The sequence below is a fragment of the Quercus suber genome, unplaced genomic scaffold (genome assembly GCF_002906115.3).
Source record: "Quercus suber isolate HL8 unplaced genomic scaffold, Cork oak 2.0 scaffold_220, whole genome shotgun sequence".
Lineage (NCBI taxonomy): Eukaryota > Viridiplantae > Streptophyta > Magnoliopsida > Fagales > Fagaceae > Quercus > Quercus suber.
In genome coordinates, this window is record NW_027069678.1 from 545,657 (window position 1) to 560,849 (window position 15,193).

General features: G+C 35.8%; 1 pseudogene; it reads right to left on the minus strand.

The window, feature by feature from the left end:
* The window catches only part of LOC111990192 (WAT1-related protein At5g07050-like), a 28,654-nt pseudogene extending 22,397 nt beyond the window's left edge, over nucleotides 1-6,257 (minus strand).
* Nucleotides 6,258-15,193: the final 8,936 nt, after the last annotated feature.

The window sequence follows — 15,193 nt, forward strand, 5'->3', positions numbered from 1 at the left end:
GGCATCTTCAGTGGTTGGCCTTTGGTTTTTAGCATGGCCTGGGGCATTAAGGTTGCTCGTCGCCTCCATATCAGCATTCTCTACATGAGTATCAATAGCTTCTACCAATGCCCTCATACTGGGGGTATCCTTATCATCCGCAGCCTCAGCTTGACTCTAGACTAAGGGAGCAACAGTAGGGCAGGGAATCTTTACCGGATTCCACAATTGCGAATCCTCAGGGACCCCCACTGCTTGAAGAGCAGCTAACTAGCCCTCCTTGAACCCCTGAGCCCGAGCTTGAAGAACGACAAGCTCCACAGAGTTCTCAGCATCCACAAACCCCTCGTCATACCACTTGGTCTCACAGGCCTCCAAGGCAGTCTTAAGTTCAGCGACTTCTTTGTTACGAACCGAGTTCAGACTCTTAACCGTCGCCAATTTCAGCTCGGCCTCCCCCAATCTCCCTTCCATCTAGGCCACCTTTTCTTCAGCTAGCTGCCGTGCAGCCTCCGAAGATTGTGCCTTCTGTTCAGCCACCTTAGCCTCATTAACCTTATCCCAAGCCATGTCAATAGCGACTTCCTTAAGTGCCTTCTTCCGCTCGACATCTTCAGTAAGCTTGCTAGCCCTTTCACTGAGTATATGGGTAAGTTGCGTGGTCTGACATCACCAAGTCCGAGTTAGGAAAATGTACGGAGAAGAAAGAGGGGAACTTATCATACAACGAGAAAAATGAAAAGCGAAGTAGAAGTGCTTACCGCGATGGAATGCCACTGTAACTTCCATACAATGGAGTCCTCGGAGCCTTCGGACCAAAAATGCACATCCTGGGGCAACAACAACCCCCTCACCAAGCTTTCTGCCACCCTTCCCCCCTCACCTTGAGCCCACATTTTCACACTCGCACTAGCTGGCAAAGGCACATCGCCAAGCATGAAAGATGGCTACCAGTTAGGCATGGCCCGCAAAGAGAAGGTGACTTCAGTATTGTTGGGAGCTACGAGTTGGGTGCTACTTACCGGCTCCTTAATTACAAGCCCTCCAGAGGGGCAAGGAGGGGCCTTAGTGGGTGCCTCGCTTGTAATTCTGGCCGGGTGATCGTCCAAATGCTATTTCCTTTTTTGCCGGCCAGAAGAAGGAGGAGTACAAGGAGTATGGTTCATTGGGTGAGCTTGCTATAGCTAGGTCGGAGGTTGCAAGCTTGACAGGAACCGATCGGTAGTTAGCTTCTTTCTGGTTACCATTTCTTCTTCTTCTTCTTCTTCGACTAATCCTTGCTCGGCCTCTCGTTCCCCGGCTTCTTCTGCCTGGCCTTCGATGGGAGCGTATGCTAGTTCCTGCAAAGTCCGGGAAACACGTTCTGCTGATTTGTCTCTCATCGGGACACGGTCTTCCACAGTTATATAATTAGGACCTCGGTCTCAGGCTTCCTCGGTAGTCAGATTAGGAGGGAGAAAGTTGGTGTTCCGGACATCGATTTAAGACAATAGCAGGCTGTCAACTGTTAGGGCTTAGCTAAAGGACTGCCATGTCTTGTACACGGGGGAGTAAGCGAGTATAAGATGGGAAGCCCGAAGCTGCCCGTCCATGTGTACAAAAACTTCAGACCTAAGTGTGAAGTTCAGGTCCCTAACATGAACAACCTTAATGTCTAGGGTGAACAGTTTACCTTCTGTAAACAGAACTACAGTAAGTCAGTATGCGAACAATTAAAATGGCTGTAAGAAAAGATTACGAATAAGTTAAAGAGCGGTACGAACCCACGTCGCGGCGCGAAGGGGGCAGGGGATTTCACTGGTAAACCAATTGCCACACACCCGGACGAACTCCTCAATAGAATTCCTATTGGAGTCGGGCAGGCACAAAATGAGCCGTACCCTCATATCCCTAGTCTTTAAATAATAGTAAGTACTCTTATTCCCACATAGGCTATACATGTGGTTTATGTTGTGGTGGTCTAGTTATAAACCGAACACTTGGTTTAGCCTACTGACGTAACTAACCACCTAGTAAAAATTAGGAGGAAGTTGGTTGGGGCACAGCTTATAGTATCTAAGAGTGTTAAACAGAAGCAGGTCCACGGGAAACCTAACTCCGCCCTCCGAGATCGACATTAAGGGGAAGAAAGCAGTATTGCCCCCTTTGTGGAGATCATTCAATCTCATGGCAGTATGCCACTTCCACATCATTGGGGATACTGAACCTCTGCCTAAAGGTGCCCAAGGATGCCTCAATATTCAAAAGGTAAGCGAAACCCATCTTAAAACTCTAAATGTGAAGGAGGAAATTTGAAGAAAGAAACTGAAGTAATAGAAGGAGCTAGAGAACTTACTTTGGGCTAAAGGGAAGGGAGAGGCTCTGGATTGATCAAACAGTGCATAGATGGATGCACGACAGAAAAGAAAATTCAGAAAGACGAGAGTGAAAAAATGGAGAAATGATCCAAAATGGGGAATTTATAGGAGCCAGAAGGGAAAGTAAATGCCACTCATTAAATGAGGCGCAGGAAACTCTACGAGTCCCGTCACAGCCGTCACACGCACGCTGCCTTAGTTTGCAAACCGTCAAGAAATGATGATGGTAGAACCAACCGTCAGGCACGACGCGTCTTTTAAGGGCGCATTAATTGGCCTTTCAACCTCCCAATGCATGCCGATAAGTTTTACCGGATGAAAACTGTGTCCTGGGCTCCTTGATTCGTCTTCGGTCGCCATTCACGAATCAAGGGGGGGCTAATGTACGGTATGCCTCCCTAGGGACCATCTGGACATTGGGCCCAAACTTTACAAATTGGCCCATAGTTTCTAACTCCCTTGTCAGAAGCTGGGCTCAAGGACCACTAAATTAGCCAAGCATGAATCAGGGGGGGTAACGTACGGTCCCGTGGAGCCCAAGCACATTTGGGCCTAAAGCTCTGACGCAACAGTGTGGCCCATGGCCCCAATCTAGGCCCCATATGAACTGCAGACCCAAGTGTTATCACCTAATCCTTACTCGGGGATCTTTACCGAACAATGAAAGAGGAATAACGTCTGAACATACCATTATTTGCATACCTAGCAATGCCCAGAAGCACCGCCGCCGACATGCTTTCAGGAGTAGGAATCAAGTTCCAAAGCCACTTTCACCATATCGCACTCCCACTTAACTATCCATTTATGATTGATAATATTGGACCTCCCATTGCACTAACCATGGAGGTGATCATAACCTCTCCACTAATTAGGGGCTATAAATATGAGAAATGGGAGGGGAAAAGGGGGTTGCTAAAATTTGCTGGAAAAAGAGAAAGAAAGGAAGAGAGAACAAAGAGAAGAGGGTGATCCAGGCAGTGGAAAAGGGAAAAGTGATCTCATTGGGTCTCAGTGCCGGGAATGACCCAGGGTAAGAAATCCAAACCCATTACACAAATAAGTTGTAAGCCCGAGGGAGGTTAGGCCCAATAGCCTCGTTTCTGGCGCACATAGTTATTATTTTATTTTATTAACTTTTTTATTTAATTATTAAATATATGCTTGAAAATCATTAAATTTCCCTCACATATATAGATATATTGTCAACTTTGCTATTTTTATAAATTTAATATCTATATTTAGACTTTAATTAATTATTAAATTAATTATGATGTCATCAAGGTTCGACCCCGGTTTGACCTCAGTTTGATCTTAAAAACCTTGTACCTCTCCATTTTATGGTTCAATAAACGGTCCGGATCTGAAAACCTTGGTGATGCTATGGACAAACTACAACGACAAAGGTATAGTGTGGTAAGTGGTAGCAATAGCGTTGTAGAATGTAGCCTTGCAGTAGATGGAAGTGTGATAAAGTATGAAGAATAAAATGATAGATAATATTGGTAAATGACACATTCTCTTATAAGTTTTAATGTTTGAACTTGAAATATTCGGATGCTTCAAGATACCAAATCCATACCTCTCCATAATTTTTTGAATCATCATTATTGTTAACCCAATAAAGAAAAAAAAATCACATGATTCAACTCTTTTAGCATTAGTCTAGTCTATTTTTTCTTCACTTCAAACCGATTTCCAGTGCATGAATCACCGACGCCTCTCCTCACCACCAATCGGTATATCGTCGTCACCAGTGTGATAAAGAGGAGGCAAAGAGAGACAGAAGCTTGGTGTGGCATGAGAAAAGGTACCGGTCCAGTATCCACTAACCGGCTGAAACAGTCGGATTTCGCCGTATTTTTCTGATTCGAAACAAGGGGGTATTTGTACTGGTGCACTGACCGGTATGATATATACCAGCCATACCAGCCAATACAGGAAGAAATTGACTTCCTTGGAAGGTACAATGAAGATAAAAAGATAATTTTAGGGGAAGGAGGGTTTTGAAGTTGACATGTTGGTTATTTAAGATATATTGGGGGGGGGGGAATTTAGGGATTGAAACTCAAAAAAAGTGCTAAGTTGTGTTTTAAAATTAGTGTTTTTTAGGAAAAAAAAAAAAAAAAGTGATACGTCCATAATATTTTCTACCTATAGTTGTGAATTCTAAACTTGATCTTTTGGCTATTATAAATCGCAAATTCTTCAAAATTGCAAGGTCAAACAAATGGATTTTCACGTTTTTTGATAAAAATGCACATTTTCTCTTAAAAAAAAAATGCTAAATGGACCCTATAATTTAGTTTTAAATTTTTTTTTTTCTTTATTGGGTTAACAATAATGATGATTCAAAAAATTATGGAGAGGTATGGATTTGGTATCTTGAAGCATCCGAATATTTCAAGTTCAANTGACAATAACATTAACCGTTTTCCCTCTTTTTATTTATTTATTATTATTTTTTAATTTTGTGTGTGTATATACATATATATATATATAATATAATAGCGGTAAACCCGAAATGGTATACCAGTAGTGACCAGTATCCGAAATATATCGTACCGGTGACTAAACTGGTATAGCCTCCGGTACGGTATTGATTTCCTTAGTACCTTCACCAATGCTTCATTCCCTATATGTTGTGTTGTTGTTGTCGCCGCTCACTACCCCAACATTCTCTCTTACTCCGATGGCAACATGCTAAAGTGCCAATGGGTACTTAACCTATGCTTCATCCTCTTTCTTTTGTCCAAGCCTCAAATCGGTAAAATGAGAGCAACCTCACAATTTAAACTTTAAAGTGGTGAACAAATGTAGAGAAATTAGAAATCTACTACAGAGTATATATAAAGAATTAAATCTAAAACAAGAGTATACCGAATATATAAAGGATAGATTTTGTTTAATTCATATATATTATATACCTGAACAAAACTGCTAAGATAAAGGTAATTGATGGAATTAGGTTGCCCAAGGCAGATGCAAAAGCTGGTGAAGTTTGTTCTAGTCCGGCATAAAAAAGTATCCTCCCTAATACAACCCTAAATTATATATAAAAAAATAAAAAATAAAAATTAGCCACTAACCAAAACTTTGTTATATATTATTTGATAATAATAATATAAAACACAAGCTCTGGACAAGAACATGACTTTGTTTATTTGGCAAACGCTTTAATCAATTTTGCACGATTGGTAAGCTAATTTTGCTGTCATTTTTCCTGCAATGAATAAATAATAATTAATTAGCCAGAGGATATAATTTCTTTCATATTGTAATTTCACTAAGAAAGGTGCCCCATACTCATATCAAGATTTTTTTGATAAATTTAATATCATATTAATATATCAAGATTTTTTTGATAAATTTAATATCATATTAATTTAGATTATATTTGAAAAAATAAAATAAAGGGAAGAGAGTACTTTTTTTTTTTTTTTTTTAAATTTATGCTCGCATTTTTTTGTGAAGCAATATATATGATCTTGTCCTAATTAATTTCTCATCTGAACATCGTGATGCAAATGCAATTATAAAAAAACAAATGCGGAATATGTTTCTCTTGTGTTTTTTTCATTCCTTGTTAGTCATATCAAAACAAAACACAGAAGATAGAAAGGGTAACCTTTCAAACAGAAATGCAAGAAGAGCAGTAGCTATAGTTCCAATAGCATGTTCATATGCAACAAGCACATAACGACTCATGCCTTTGTTTAGAGAGACCTTGGATGTTATGTTGAATCCTGCAGAGCATACATTAGCGAATATGCAATATATATATGGTTTCAACTTTTCACACAACTTCTCTTGCTTGCTGTTCCTATACCCTCTCTCACACCCTCTTTCTCCTCTTCCATTTTGATCATTTCCCACCAAATTGAATTTGCATCCTCCCAACTCTAAGCAAAGCACGTTATGCATTTTAATATAAAACAAAGTCTTTCTCTATCCCAAATGGACTCCCCACTTCTCCCATATTTGAAAGTGCATGGTGACTAACTAAGGGATCCGTTTAGATACAACTTATTATTGCTGAAAATTGATTATTACTGAAAACATTGTAAAAAAATAATTTTTAAATATATAAATAATATTATGAGACTCGTTTTGATATTTTTTTAACTTGTAAACAGTGCATGAATAAAGCAATAAGACAAGAGAAAACGCAACGTTAAATAATTGTTATCCAAACCTTCACTAGGTTTAGTGCGAGTACGTATGGCGCGCGCAATCATCGTGGCCAGTTATTGGATAAAATCATTAATTCTACCACTTAGTCTGAGTCAAACCTTTAACAAACGTTTTATGTCACGTCTGATTTGAAGCAGTATATAGCAATAGCGTACATGATGTTCTAGAACTAGCGTACATGATGTTGGTTTTTCTTTTTCTTTTTTTTTTTCGTTTTTGGGAAGATTAACAAGTCAATATGGTGTACATTTTAATATTTATAATTTACTGATAATATTAAAGATACAATAAATTTCTTAAATATTTTAAAAAAATTTATTAGAAAATAAGTTGTAATTAGTACAATATCATTTTCATAATAGAACATTAATATTTGAATTTGTAAAATAAAAATATATATATATATTTAATAAAGAAAAAACTGTTTTACCTACTTTAATACGTTATAATAAAACTTACAATATAACTCATTAAAATAATATAAAATAATTTCAAACAAACAAAAAAACCACAACAACCAGAAAAAACTACCACCAACCCTTGCCACAACAACCAGAAAAACCACCGTCAATCACTACCAAAGTAAACCAAAATAAAAAATAAAAAATCTAAACAATCTCAGCCATATCAAACCCGAAAAAAGTTAGCAAGCCCAAATGATCTCCACCACCAACAATCATAAAAACCACCACCAATCACTACCTAGCAAACAAACAAAAAATAAATCTAACCAATCTCAGCCATATCATCAAACCCAAAGAAAACATAGCAAACCTAGCTAATCTCTACCATAGCAACCAGAAAAAACACAGTCGATCACCATCATAGCAAACAAAAACAAAAAATTCATAGAAAACCCAGCCGATCTCAACAATGATAGCCATGACCCATAACTACAATACCTAACCATTGAAACCCAAGACTCAACCCCCACCACCACCCAAAATCCCCACAAATTGCAACCCACCACACCCACTACACCCATAACCATCAACACCACCATTGTAGATCATAGCCACCACCACCACCACTATGCGTCACCCAAAACCAAATCAAAAATCCACCTAATAGCTAGCGCCACCAGGGACAGAACTACCTAGGGGCTGAGGGGGGCCATGACCCCCCTCAACCTTTGAAAAAAGATTCTCTAGTATATATATTAGTATAAAAAACTTTTTTGGCTCTAAAATTAATATACTTGGCCCCCATCTCCCAAACAATTTACAAGCTGACCCATGAAACCGAAAATGAAAAAAATTATCAAATCATCCCTTGTCTAGTTGTCCTAAGAATATCAAGAAAAACATTTACCTAAACATTTGGACAATTTACAAATCCGGACAACAAGGAAAATCCACAAAACAATTCACATATTCAGATAGTAAAAAAAATCTTTGGACACAGTCTAAGTAAAAGGGAAAAAAATTATAACAAATCAATTATAAATCCTAGCAAAACAAATCACAAAAACCCAATACTCTTTACCCAATTTTTACCTCTCATTTGAGAGCTCTTTGTCCCTCTCAAATTACTCCACCTCATAGTCATAGAGACCACTCCTATGTTGCTAATCACTCAATCCACACACCAATTAGTGTTACTAGCAACTTTGATCAGTTGGTGTCTTAAACTCAACCCATGAAGAAAATTCTTTTTTTTAAAGAGCTGCTACTCTTTAACACAACCTGTGGAAAATTGTTATTTATTTATTTATTTATTGAATGGTAGAATTTTATTAATTTTTAATGTTTTATTAACTTTGGGACACACTTGGCATGCATGCATAAATGTAATACACATGTGAAACAACAATCTATTGTTTTGTGCCTTACCTAAACTACCCCCAGATTAGTCTATTGGTAATAAACTGTGTGCCTTAGCTAAATTAATGTAGTGATGGGAAAAGTTTTTTTATTTACATAGTTGAAGACTCAAAGTTACCGTTCATTATCAAGTGATTGTTTAACAAATCTCTTTCTCTTTTCTCTTTTTACTACATTTTCAAAACGGAAATTTTTAAAAGGAAAAGATCTCACATCTTTATGCTACCTCAACCTTAACCAAGTAATTATAAAATAAAATAAATAAAAAAACTCCTTAACCAAGGCACCAATAATTGTCTCACCATTTTTTCCCCTGAATATTAGTGCATGATGTTGATTAACCATTATTTTAGATGTTTTATTAATGTAATACAAGACCTTGAAAGTATCAAGACGTGCTAATTGACTTACAGAACTCTTGATTATAAATATCTATTATTTATTTTTCATAAAAGAAAAAATACAAAAAAAAAAATTAAAAAATTAATGTTAATAATGCATTGTTGTCAACCTCTAGTATTAATATTCCAACTTTCTAAAATTCTTGAACAAAGAACTTTGGCCCCTCCTAAGTTTGAATCCTGATTCCATCCCTGAGCGCCACCAAACCCAAATTGTAAAGCCATAGTACAAAAAAGAAGGACCACCTGTATAGAGCAACAAGAGACAGAGAGAAAGCTTGGTTTGGGTAGCTATGAGTATGAGAGATTAGAGAAGAGATAGAAGTGAGACAAGGGGAAAAGATAGAATAGATAGAGGGGGATTGGGGAGGAGAGAGAGAGAGAGAGAGAGAGAGTAATTATAAAAGAATACAACTTGCTACAGTCAGGTTCAATGTTAATGCTTGGTATGTAAAATTGTAGCAAGCATGTAAAATTAAAAGAATAGAACTTGCTACAATAAGCATTAACATTGTACTATCTATGTAAAATTTTTAACAAATACAAAACTGTATAATGCTTGGTTTTTGTAGTTTGGGGGTTTTAAAATAGTTTTTTTTTTTTTTTTTTTTTTTTTTGGAGTTTTAGAAACTCCAATGTTAGGTATGTTTGGTAACTATTTTTTCCCCTTATTTTCTGTTTCCAAAAATAATTTGCTATTTTTGAACTAAAAAACTTATTTAGCAAAAGGCAGTTTTCAATTTCTAATTTTCAAAAATCAATGAAAATATGCATTTAATTTAATGAATCTATCCCATTTAATGAGTTGGCATTAGAGTTCAAATCCTAGCAAAAACATATTTTAGTATTTTCTATTTTTTTCTTCAAAAAACTTTTTTTTTTAAATTTTAACTGTAGGGACCGGGTTTGAGGACTTCTACAGTCGAGAGAGTGGACTCAAGCCCAATTAGCCCAGTACAATGAATTTGTAGAGAGCGGGTTCAAGAACTAGGCCCTAGTGAGGAATGCAGTGGCCAGGCATGGTTGCATGTGGATTGTATAGCAGGTACGTGAGTTAAAACGCACAGTGGTGCCCCTCCACCTTTCTCTCAGGAGCTTGCCACCCTTATTCCTTTCTCCCTGATTAGTTACAAGAGTTTCTGGGAAAATACAGGTCGCTATAGTATTCTTTCTTTCAGATTTTTTCTTCCTTTTTCCGTAGGGATTCTTTACATTATATATCCCCCTCTCAATTGATCTTAGCCCTTCATTTGTTGATCAGCCAAGCCGTTACTTGAGTGCTTGTCCCATTAGTCGTCTTTTCATTCTTCCTGTGGGTTGCAGCAACCAAGGCAGCGCTGTTCAATGGTCATTTTCTCATTAATGCCGCCAGAACGTTAGTTGTGGGTATTTAATGTAGATATGATAGTTCATCTTGGACTTGCTCCTTCATCATGCTTTCATGACTGACACGTTGTACTTGCTCTTTCTCTTTGGATGCTCAGGAAGGCCGCTCTTGGTGGCTCATTACCTCCCCTTTCAATGGTCTCGGCTGGCCGAGGACAACATTATCCTCGGCGATGTTTCCTGGCAGATTGGGCCATTTGTGTTCCTTCTTGGGCGTTTCTTGATCCTCGGCATGGGCCTTGGGCTGGATATAAGATGGGCCGGGGTCGCTAGATTATTAGCCCCCACATTAACTAACCAAGCATGTTTTTTAATTCAAAAATACAAGAATTTTTTTTTTTCTTTATATTCCCAAAAACAAGTTTTTGAAAATAGAAAATAAAAACTGTTACCAAACATAACCTTAATGCTCTTAGATCACCATTGACATTGTCAACACTCAAATTTCTAGAGCCTTGATGACATATCTCTTATGATGATGTTTACATGAGTGAGAGTCTTCTATTTATCTTTACATTTTAAGAATCGCCATCAATCATAAGTTTTTTGGGTGTTATTATTGGTCACAAGGAATGTTTTAAACCATAGACATAGACTTAAAACTTTGTTTACGTATAGTGAAAATGTAGTACTCTCAGGTTCCAAAAGTTTAGAACAATTGGCAAATTGTGAACACAAACTTGTCTAGGTATAGATCTTAGAGTCTATAAAGTTTATTAAACAATGCTCAAGGTACTTCAAGTCAAAATACAATAACATTCAAGCTACAAAAAAGGAGAGTTCAAATTCTGTGAAACCCAACCGATCAAAAATTAGATTCGACTGATTAAAAATTGTAGAAAATCAAATTCTGTAGATTTTAATTTCTACCTAACAGCCCATTGGCCCAGTAAGTGATTAGAGTTTCAGATCTATTTCACATAGTATATAAAGGAAACCCTAACGCATGTTTTGGACAAACTTTATAGTTGCTCTTATGGCATCTAAAAGGTATTGTGCCTTCCTCTATCAAAGTCATTACCGAAAATCATTCTCATACCATTAGAACCAATAGATTTGAACTTGCTGCTATAAGATCAACAACTGCTAATGATCCAAACCTTCAAGGGTGATCTTGGAGTCATAAATTGGAGAGTTTGTGTTGCTAAACCTTTGAGTGAGATCTCAAAGTCACAAGCATGGGTGCTTGTGTTGTAGTAAGTCCAAGAAGAGAAGGAGTCCATGGATTTGAGGCTTGCACGTGATCATGTTAGTAAGTTATTACTGGAGGTAACAATAGATTTAGGGTTAAATCTAATTGTCAAACTTCAATTTTTTATAGTAGATTTGCTTTATCTTAAGGATTGCTAGGTCAAATCTTCCCCAGGTTTTTACCTTGAAATGGTTCGTTTCATTGGTTTTCCTAGGTCATCATATTATGGTGTTATTTACCTTTCCGCTACTGTGCATGATATGATTTGTTATTGTTTAACCTAAATCTAAATAATTAACCTAAATAATCACTTGGTTAATATATTAGGTTAAACAATCTGGTTTAAGGGGTATAAACAAAACAAACAAGTACATCATCCCACAACACATATCCTAAGATATTGCATTATTTTGATACAATCTTAATTACTAACTACTTTTAAACATATCTTGGATACATAGCATTTTGTTTTTGGAAAAAGCTTTGCTTAAAAATAATATTTTGAAATTAAGTAGACATGCTTGACCAATTTGCATTTGAATTGAAATACATAAGCTAACATTTCTACTTTAAACGTATTAGCAATCTTAATTGCAATTTTATCTCACTTTTTTTTCTTTTTTTTTTGTCATGCAAAGACAAGAAGAACTCAAATATTTAAATTAGAGAAGGGCTATTTGTTGGCTTGATTTGGAGTCTATAAGTTCAAGTAATATGAATTATGGACAAGATGCACTTTTTAAGAATTTTTTTAAATACTTCTTTTATTTAAAAAAAATTGTTTGTGGATTATTGGAGGAAAACCCATTTTTAGGATTCATTTTTATGAATAGTCAGTAGATAATTTTCGTAAATATGAAAATCTCATGCGATTTTGGAGAGCCATTTTCAAATAATACAAATTCTCATGAGTTTATTCTTGGAAAAATACTTTTCCAATGAGAAATTGAAATTCTATATAGTATTATTATAAAAAAGAGAAAAATTCCAAGTACTTTGGAAAACATTGTCCAAAATGGGAAAATTGCATGTGTTTTAGAAAAGCATTCTCAAAGAGTATACCAAATACATTTGGAAAAAAACATTTTCAAAAGAAAATCCCATATTTTTTTCCAAAACAATATTAAATGAAATTCCAATGATTTCTTGAAAAATTCCTTGGTACCTATGGTCATTTCACTTATGAAAACAATATTTTTAACTAGTAATGTAATCTGTTAGTCACTTAGGCATTTTGGTTGTAGGTTGTTATGGTTTGGTGGTGCTGGATGTGTGGGTTTTGCTGCGATGTTGGCTATGTGAGTTTGATGTTGGCTGTATGAGTTTCACGTTGGCTGTGTGGGCCGGAATGTGACTGTGTGAATTTGATGTTGGCTATATGGGTCGAAATGTGACTGTGTGGATCAGAATGTGGCTGTTTGGGTTTGATGGAGTGAGAGGAAGAGTAGAAAAGAGGGAAGATAGAGATGGGAGAGAAAAGAGAGAATTGATTTGTCGAAATGTGACTATGTGGATCATAATGTGGCTGTGTGAGTTTGGTGTTGGCTATGTGGGTCGGAATGTGGCTGTGTGGGTTTGATGGCGTGAGAGGAAGAGTAGAAAAGAGGGAAGATAGAGATGGGAGAGAAAAGAGAGAATTGATTTGTTTATATCATTTGTTGATATAGTTTATATTATTTTAATAAGTTGTATGTAAAAATAGAAACTGGGATATTAAGTGAGTTGTAAAATGGGATGATAAAATAGATAAAGTAGATTTTTGGAATGTAAAATACAACTTTTTTGCTTCATCGCATGCTAGTGCTCTAATATATATATATATATATATATGCTAAGGTGTGGGCTTGAATAGTTATGCCCTCAACTTTTTTCTTTTTTCTTTTTCCGTTCTCTTTGTCTCTCTCTATTCGCCTCTTCCTCCCTATTCTTACCTAACCCTAAATATTCATATTTTATCAATTTGGTATCAAAGTGATCCAACCTAAACGCAACTCTAACAGACTTGATTTAGGTTTTCAATTTTGTTTCATTTTGCTTTATGGTTGATTTACACCAGGTGAAATACTAAAGATTTTTTTTCTTTGATATCTTTCACTTATCTTCAATCAATTATCATTATTATTTTGACAAATGAGTTAAAAAAAAAAATTTCCATTTAATTTTTTTCTAGAATTATTAGAAAAGCTAATAAGTATTCATTATAATTATGAATGTCCAATTAATTTGCCTAAGTATATACAACTTATCACTAATTATTTCCTTAAAAAAATATTATCACTAATTAAATGTACTTCGTAAATAAATATAAGAGAAAAATGTAGGTTCATACTGTAATGTTATATGACTAACTAATAACATTTGTACGTTTTTAAACCCCTTAAAACACAACTGGATTAACCTAGTTAAATAGCCAAGTTATTACTTAGCCCAAATTTCACAAATCTAGGTTAACACAATCATATAATCATATCAAGCATAGCAGCGGAAAAATAAATAACACAAAGATAGATGACCCAAGAGAACCAAACCGGTAAAAAACTTGGGGAGGATTTAACCTAATTATCCTCAAAGTAAACCTGAATCCACTATGAAAGAATTGAAGTTTTACAATAGTGACTTAGACCACTAACATCCATTTGCTACCCACCAATAGAAAACTTAATGACACGACCACGTGCAAGCTCCGAGATCACGAACTCCTTCTTTCTTGGATTCTCTAGCAAGTGCAAACACTCCCGCTTGTATATCTTTAAGTTCTCATGGCAGCAACTGAATGATCATTAAGTTCTTGAACGAATCTCCTTCTTGATAATCCTAAGCTTGTGTAAAGGAAAGCTCCTCACAGATCTCACAAGAGATTTTCACAAACCGCAATATGAGCAACATCTAAAATGTGGCTAGGGTTTTCCTTATATACTTAGGGCAAAAACATAAAACCCTAAACATTTTAATGAGATAGGGCTGAGTTAGAATTCTGCAAAAAAATACATTCTGCCCGATTTTCGATTGATCGAGCTTAAGTTTCAATCAATCGAGCCAGGACAAAATGCATAGTCTAAACAAGACTAAACAAGACTAAACAACCTAATTTAATCATGGTTTGCCAATAATACACATTAGAGTTCTAATACATAAGTTCCTAAGTACTTAGAACCTAACAAACTCCCCATTTGGCAATCCGTGATGAAACACAAACTAAAAGATCAAAGTTTACAAAGAAAAGCCCTTTACAAAAAAAATGCTCATTACACCAAATTCAATCCTAACTACTATCCATCAGTTGCAAGTGTAAATAGCAGCTCCATTGAATTGACCTGTATATTTCTTAAAACACTAAACAAAATGCATAAACGCATGTGTGGAAAAAATACAAGTAAACAAAATAAATTCTTGATTTCACACAACACAAAATAAAGACATATATCAATGAATAACTCATAAATATAAATCAATAAGCAGTGAAACAAGAAATATGTAAAACAATAAAAGTATCTCCCCCTAACATGAATAGCCCCACAAAATACATCAAGAGCCAAAAATGTAAATACAAAGTGCAGCTCCTAGATACAATCTAATCACCATAGGCTCCAAAACAATCAAAACTCACCCTATCAAAAAAAAAAAAAAAAAAAAAAAAAAAACAAACCAACAAATAAATGCTGGTTAAAATTACGTTAAAAGAAGTCCATTTATTATATAATCTTAAAAATCCGCCAATCTTTATAGTCCTTACATGAATGCATGGTTAGAAAATTATATAGGTCTTTTGGATTCAGCTCTAACCTAGACAATTCAGTTGGAAAAATTGGATATTTAGAACCAAGATCGATCACCTTTCAATAGGCAAATCTACAATAAACACCT